Below are 7596 nucleotides of genomic sequence, written 5' to 3' on the forward strand. Positions count from 1 at the left end.
CCGGCTGAATTGCGTCCCCCTCAACGGAGCCGTCCGCCACGGGAACCGGGACAAGCGCTGCAGGAAGTGCGGGTACGTCTCCGAAACTGCCCCACATCCTATGCAGCTGCAAGCCCCATGCCAGGGCCTGGCAGCTGCGCCACAACGCTGTCCAGGACCGCCTAGTGAAGGCCATCGACCCGCACCTGGGAGAGGTCACAGTCAACCGCGCCGTCCCCGGCACCAACAGCCAGCTGCACCCAGACATAGTCGTCACGGACGAGGTTGGAAAAAAGATCATCCTGGTCGACGTAACGATTCCATTCGAGAACAGGACCCCGGCCTTCCGTGAAGCCCGAGCCCGCAAGCTCGAAAAGCACGCCCCCCGGCTGACACCCTGCGGACAAAGGGCTACGAGGTGCATACCGACGCTCTGCTCGTTGGGGCCCTGGGTGCCTGGGACCCCTGCAATGAACGCATGCTGAGGACCTGTGGGGTGGGCCGTCACTACGCACGGCTCATGAGATGCCTAATGGTCTCGGACACTATTCGTTGGTCTCGGGACATCTACACAGAGCACATCACCGGCCACCGCCAATACCGAGAGCGAGCCGGGGAGATCTCGTGCACCCGCAATGGGGAAGAGACCTATAAACTCCCCCTGCTGGACCTTATCCCCTGAGCCCCGAACCCACCGAACCGAACTGAATCCCACCACGTGAGGGTCACCCCATCCCCATTACCCAGCCCGCTTACTTATACCCATGACTGTCTGTACTTTCTGTATGAGTGATGGACCCTCACCGCTTGCCGGCTGTATCTTCGTCTCGCCCACTGTTTACCCCCCCATTGGGAACATTACAGACTGTATATATTATGTGTGCTGCCCAACACCAAAATACTAGCATCCCCCTATACCCTGTATGTTACCCCCCAGTGACCAATAACTGACTTCTCAAACTCTATGTATCATTATTTTTAATCATTATCTAATAAACTTTTAAATCTGTTCTTATCAGTTTAATATCTGATACGCCCTCTATCTGAAGACTATATATTAAATGGATTTTTGGAACAGGGAGATGGAATAGGAGCTTGCTCCATCCACTCCACGCATCGACCTGGTATTGCAGTACCTCCAGGAACGGTGCACCTCCCCTCGGGGAAACTATTGTGGTGAAAAAATAGAAACTGTTGAATGTGTTACACCAATACTGACTTAGACTCTAAATATATTCTAGGAGTGGCATACCAGATGTCACTTATTCACTGACGCTTGTATGCATCTTGTGAACCTTGTAACCAATACCTGTAATCTCTCAGAACTCAAGCCTGACCCCAGACGTCTAGTACCTTCCTTCTTAACTTGTGTAAACTTGATTTCAATGCCCCTCTGCCATGTACATTGGCCAAACCGGACAGTCTCTACGCAAAGGAAAAAATGGACACAAATCAGACATCAAGAATTGTAACATTCAAAAAGCAGTAGGAGAGCACTTCAATCTCCCTGGACACTCAAACAGACTTCCAAGTGGCCATTCTTCAACCAACAAACCCTTCACAAACAGACTTCAATGAGAAACTGCAGAACTGGAATTAATTTGCAAACTTGACACCATCATATTAGGCCTGAATAAAGACTGGGAGTGGCTGGGTCACTCCAAAAAGTAATTTTCCCTCTGTGGATACTCACCCCTTTGTGTCGTTAGCACTGACCCCTAACTTGGTACAGCAACCCCGTCTTTTCATGTGCTGTCTTTTTCACTCCAGGCATCTGATGAAGTGATAATACTTGTATTAAACAACAGTGTGAATTAGATAGACTTGGTTATATTCCTCTCCCCACCCAGCATATGTTCCATGGATCTTGATTTGTGAGATCATGTGAAGGCACTAGGTGTCCTTCTGCTCCCAGAGGTCCCCATCCTGTCCCTCTCCCCGCCCCCCCCCCCCCCCCGCCAAACCTACTGTAAATTCTAAATCATTATACTTTACTTCTCATTTTTAGGATATGGCTTGGGATAGGCCACTTAATGGGGGTGGGTGCTTGCAGAGTGAAGATTAAGCTCATTCACAAGAGCTTTGTGATGGAGTGTACATTATCTAGTGTTTGTGGCAGGCTTTACCACTGAAGTGCTCCTCATTACTCGGCTATTAAACTCTGTTTTTGTGGGGATCGATTTACCCCCGTCAGGTACTCAGTGAGAGAGTTGCTTCTCCCGCCCTTGCAGTTATTTATTTTTTCCACCAAGCTTTGAAATCGGAACCAGCAGGTGGCACCACAGCTCCACAGCCAACCCTGGAGAGAGGCAACTGAAGTCCTGCTCTGCAGACTGAACAGAGCAGGCTGTTGGGACCCACAGGACGTGCAGTCGACGGGCTCGTCTGACTGGCATCATAGCTATAAGCATAGTGCCTATTCCAGCATAACTCCCCCACGGAGACGCTATTCCAAATAGAAGCAACTTGGTTCCCCAAAGTTACTACTCTGCTTTGATGAAAAACATCATCTTCTATCTCAGGTTTTCCACGTACTGCCCATGGATGGTATCCTCCAGGGTCCTCTCCAGCATAGTTCTCGCTCTCAGAGTGATGATGCTGTCTCTTCCAAACACGGCTCCCCTGGGTACCTGGCGACATCTTGGCTGGAAGGGGCCACGGCGATTCGCTTCCTGATGTCACGCACCACACTCGCCACACAGGTCCTCACCGTAGCACCCAGGCACATCGAAAGATGAAACGCGCAAGTGATCGCCGCAGCGTCAGACAGATCACCCCTTCGAGGGATGTTGCTGCCTCCCTGCCTATGCGAGACGTACACCAGCTCGTTACTGGCCCTCCGGGGAGGTACATCCTCTTCTTTGCCAGCTGCCTTATGGAGCTGTCTGCCTTGTTGAGTGGTACCTTCGCCACAGCAGTTAGCATCAGGTAACCTGTGTTTTTTTCCCAGGAGTCATACCAAATGCCTTCCTTTCCTGGGGCTATATTTTGTGTCTTTAGGAGTCTGTTACTAATTCCTGTAGTGTAAAGTGTTCTTCCAGACCCTCTTCATGGCTGAGCTGGGGCAGGGGCAAAATGCATCCCAACCGCTGTGCATCATTCTGGACTACACGGTCAAACACAGCCATGGAGTAGGAGAAGAGTCTCTCGGGTGGGATGGCACAGTAGGATGAGGGCCCATCGAGGATCTTCCTCATAGCCTTAGGACAGTTTGACCATTATTGCTTCTGGATCCTGGAATCTGCTGCCGGAACTTGGGTGTTTCCTCTCCCGGCTTCCCGGCTGTAGTTATAGCTAGACGCAGGGGTTCTGTGAGAAGTCGCTGTGTTCCCCGGATTTCCAGTCTTCCCTCATGGCATTTCTGCAGACAGGTCTTCAGTGAGCCTGTCTACAAGGTGGTCAAAGTCATTGAAGGATTCTGTTGCCCATCCCATTCAACTCCCTCAGAGCTACAACAGGAAGAGACGGTCCAACAACTTACTGCATGGCTTGCCATGTTGTAGCAGTCTGCCACCCGCCCATAGGCCAGGTAATCATCCATGCTGCATTCGGTGCAATAAACTGGATAGCCCCCAATCTGTTGCTGGACTTCTGCCTGCAGTCTCTTTTTACTCCTGCAGCTCTTTCCTTTCTTGTTGTTTTGTGTTTATCAGGGGTGTTGTTTTTTTTAATTGCCTTAAGTTGAAAGAACGTTAATGAAGTTTATCTACCCACTCACTCCCCCCTCTAATCTCCCTCAAAACTTTCCTGATCCCTAGCTCCTCTAGTGGCTTAGGAGCAGGCTTTTAAAAACTTGGTTCTCCCTGAGTAGCCCTAGCCCCTGGTTATGTAGTTCATAACAGTTTAATCATCATCATTAAAAGTGTGAAGATACCAACGATAGACACATTCTGTAACTAGAATTTGAAAAGTATATAAAGATTCTGAAAATAGCCTTCCCCCCCCCAAAACTAGCACAGTGCCCCCACCCCCACCCCAAACACACACCTCTTCAAAAGCACCCACTGGCAAAGACAAGAGTCAGCACCTGTGCTACAGCCAACAAGCTCACCCCAAGCGTCACGTAGTCGCTCCTCCTTCACCTGGAGAACTGCCTCCCAAACTCAGGTTAGCTCAGGGGTCTCACACTCAAATGGCCATGAGGGCCGCATGAGGACTAGTACATTGGCCAGAGGGCCACATTACTGACACCTCCCACCCCCACCCCTGCCCCCCTCGGCCCCACCCCCACTCCACCCCTTCCATGAGGCCCCACCCCTGCCCCGCCTCTTCCCACCCCTTCCCGGAAATCCCCACCCCAACTCTGCCCCCAGGGGGTGCAGGAGAGGTGTGGGGTGCCGCATGTGGCTGAGGGCAGTGGGTTGGGATGCAGGAGGGGTGTGCGGTGAGGCAGGGGGTTCAGAGCAGGGCGTCAGGGTGCAGGAGGGATGTGGGGTGAGGTAGGAGGTTCAGGGCAGGGAGTCAGGGTGCGGCAGGGGGTTTGGCTGCAGGAGGGGTTCGGGAGCAGGATCTGGCCCAGCGCCTACCGGGGGGCAGGGCAGGCTGGCTCCCTGCCTGTCTGCCCGCCTGCCTGTCTGCCCTACCCCGCGCTGCTCCGGGAAGAGGCTGGAACGTGGGGACGGGCGGACGGAGGGGTTGTGTGTTGATGTTGCTTCAGGCAGCGCCTCCAGCAGCTCCCATTGGCCGCGGTTCCCCGTTCCCGGGCAATGGGAGCTGCTGGAGGCGCTGCCTCAAGCAACAGCAACGCACAGCCCCTCTGCCCCCCCCCCCCCCCCCCACGTTCTAGCCTCTTCCCAGAGCGGCGTGGGGCAGGGCAGGCAGGCAGGGAGCCTTCCCTGCCCCCGGTGCACGTCCGGCCGGAGCCACTGTAGGTAAACCCTGGGGGAGGGCGGGGTGGCTGCAAGGGGCTCACAGGCCGCAGATAATAATCCCGCGGGCCGCATGTTTGAAACCCCTGGGTTAGCTGCTCCTGTTCTCTAGCTCCTCTGGTTGCTGAGGAGCAGGCTTTGTAAAGCCTTGTTCTCCCTGAGGAGCTCCACCCCCTGGTTAGGGGTTGATTAGGTGCTAAAGGGCTTGTCCATCACAGCCACCTTAAGAAGCTCTCAGCTTTTCTAGCAGGCCTTTAGGCCCAGCACAGGGTCCCTCAAAGGAACAGACCACACTGTATACTTCAGTCAAGCCGCAAGCACACACCAGACACAAGCTACAGCCCATAGGTGCTGACTCCCTGGGTGCTCAGCACCCAGGAGCCAGAGCTTGAGTGTGGAATGTGAGGAGTTTGAGCAGGGGGTGGGACTAGATGACCTCCTGAGGTCCTTTCCAACCCAGAGATTCGATATTCAATTCTATTAGATTCTATGAATTCTGTGCTGCTAACAACTTCTGCCCTTTGGGCAGCGAGTTTGTTTGTAAACAGAGGCAGGGTGATCTTAAAGGATCACTAGATCATGAAAGCACTCCCAGGCACTCCAGTAAAAGATAGGAATAAATGGTCCATTTTCAGAATGGAGAGAAGTAAATAGTGGTGTCCCTGAGGGGCTTGTACTGGGACCAGTCCTAGCCAACCTATTCATAAGTGATCTGCAAAAAGGGGTAAACAGTGAGGTGGCAAAATTTGCAGATGATAACTAGCTTAAGTAGTTTTGTACGTCCCAGGCAGACTGCAAAGAGCTACAACAGGATCTCACAAAACTGAAATTTTTGATGAAATTCAAATGTTAAATGCCAAGTACAGGCAAGTTACATCATACGAGCATTTAACTTAAGTGAATTCAACTATACGCACTCGGCAAAAAAAACGAACAAGATACCTGTAAATAGTGCGGGCGATTCCACCCAATGAGCGTATGCCCCGGAGTGAGCGCGAGATGGGAGACGTGAATCTGCTGTTCCTCAGTCGGTCTCAGTTCCCGCGTGCCTCTCATAGGGTGAGTAGCTTGCCGCACAGAATGTGAGTCTAGGGTTTAAAGATACGTATTTTTCATACAACGTGCCCCCTAAATGCAAGCCAACTACTTCATCTGGTGCTCAACCGAAGAAACCGCGATCTGTTTCAACGCTGGAGGAAAAACTGGCTGTGTTGAACGTATTGAGAGACGGTATGTCGGTCTCCAATGTGGTGTGTAAATATGGCCACAACGAATCTACCATCCGTGCCATCAAGATTCGAGAGAGAGAAATTCGTCAAGCAGTGGCATCAAGTGCTCCAATAACTGCTAAGGTGACGAGCCAGGTGCGTGATAAGACTTTAGTGAAGACTGAAAAGGCATTAAACTTATGACTGGAAGACCTGAATCGTAAACGTGTGCCTATCGATGGCAACACGTTGCGAGAAAAGGCTCTTAGCCTCTACGCGCTGTTCAAACCTCCTGCCAGAGAGGGACAGCCTTCTGATGAGAAGGAATTCAAAGCCAGCCAAGGTTGGCTTAACAGTTTTAGGAACCGCTTCAACCTCAAAAATGTGCAGACTACTGGTGAAGCTGCATCTGCCAATGAAGAGGCAGCAAAAGCCTACCCCGAACGATTAAAGAAAATCATAGAAGAAAAGGGCTGTCTTCCGGAACAAGTTTTTAATGCTGACGAGACTGGGCTCTTCTGGAAAAAAAGTGCCCAACCGCACTTACATTTCGAAATCAGAAAGACGAGCCCCTGGCTTCAAAACAGCTAAAGACTGTGCGACTGTGTTGTTTTGTGGCAATGCGGCTGGGCATTTAATAAAGCCGGGCTTGCTCTACACGGGTGCAAATCCCCGTGCCCTAAAAGGCAAGAACAAAAATCTCCTGCCTGTGTTCTGTCAATCAAATAAAAAGGCTTGGGTGATGGCAGTATTATTTCTGGATTGGTTCCACAAGTGTTTCATTCCGGAAGTCAAGCGGTACCTCGAAGAGAAAGGACTTGACTTTAAAGTGTTGCTGACTGTAGACAATGCTCCTGGCCACCCTGCAGCACTCCGGTTTGCACATAACGACGTTGAAGTAGTCTTCCTCCCACCCCCGCCAATACCACCTCCATCCTCCAACCTCTCGACCAAGGCGCGATTCCCTGTTTCAAGGCCACGTACAGGAAGCTTACGTTATCATGGATACATAGCATTATGGATGCTGATCCCAATCTTAATGTGATGGAGTGTTGGAAGTCCTTCAACATTGCTGATTGCAACACTTATATTAAACAGGCAATGGATGCAATCAAGCCTGAAACAGTCAAAGCATGTTGGCGAAACCTATGGAAAGAATGTGTGAATGATTTTAAGGGTTTCCCGGACCATTGACAAAGAAGTGAAAGGCATTGTTCAGGTGGCCAGGCAAGTGGGTGCTGATGGCTTCGTTGACATCCTTGAGGAAGAAACTGAAGAATTAATTGAGAGCCATAGAGAAACATTAACTCTTCTGAAGAAGTGAGGTTTTTACCCAGGAAAGCTTATGCCCAAATAAATGTTAGTCTTTAAGGTGCCACCAGACTCCTTGTTGTTTTTATTAACTCTTTGTTAGTCAGAGGAACTGATAAAATCGTCTACAGAAGACTAAGATGATGACGACTAACAGGAAGAGCCAAGAAATTCAATAAACTCTAATAAATTTGTTAGTCTCTAAGGTGCCACAAGTACTCCTGTTATTT

General features: G+C 50.8%; 1 non-coding gene across 1 annotated transcript; it reads left to right on the forward strand.

Annotated features, from left to right (window-relative positions):
- Positions 1-950: 950 nt before the first annotated feature.
- LOC135890638 (U2 spliceosomal RNA) lies at positions 951-1137 on the forward strand. Its single transcript, XR_010562211.1, has one exon. It is a non-coding gene; the product is annotated as a U2 spliceosomal RNA (small nuclear RNA).
- Positions 1138-7596: the final 6459 nt, after the last annotated feature.

The sequence above is a fragment of the Emys orbicularis genome, chromosome 16 (genome assembly GCF_028017835.1).
Source record: "Emys orbicularis isolate rEmyOrb1 chromosome 16, rEmyOrb1.hap1, whole genome shotgun sequence".
In the NCBI taxonomy this organism is placed as follows: Eukaryota; Metazoa; Chordata; order Testudines; family Emydidae; genus Emys; species Emys orbicularis.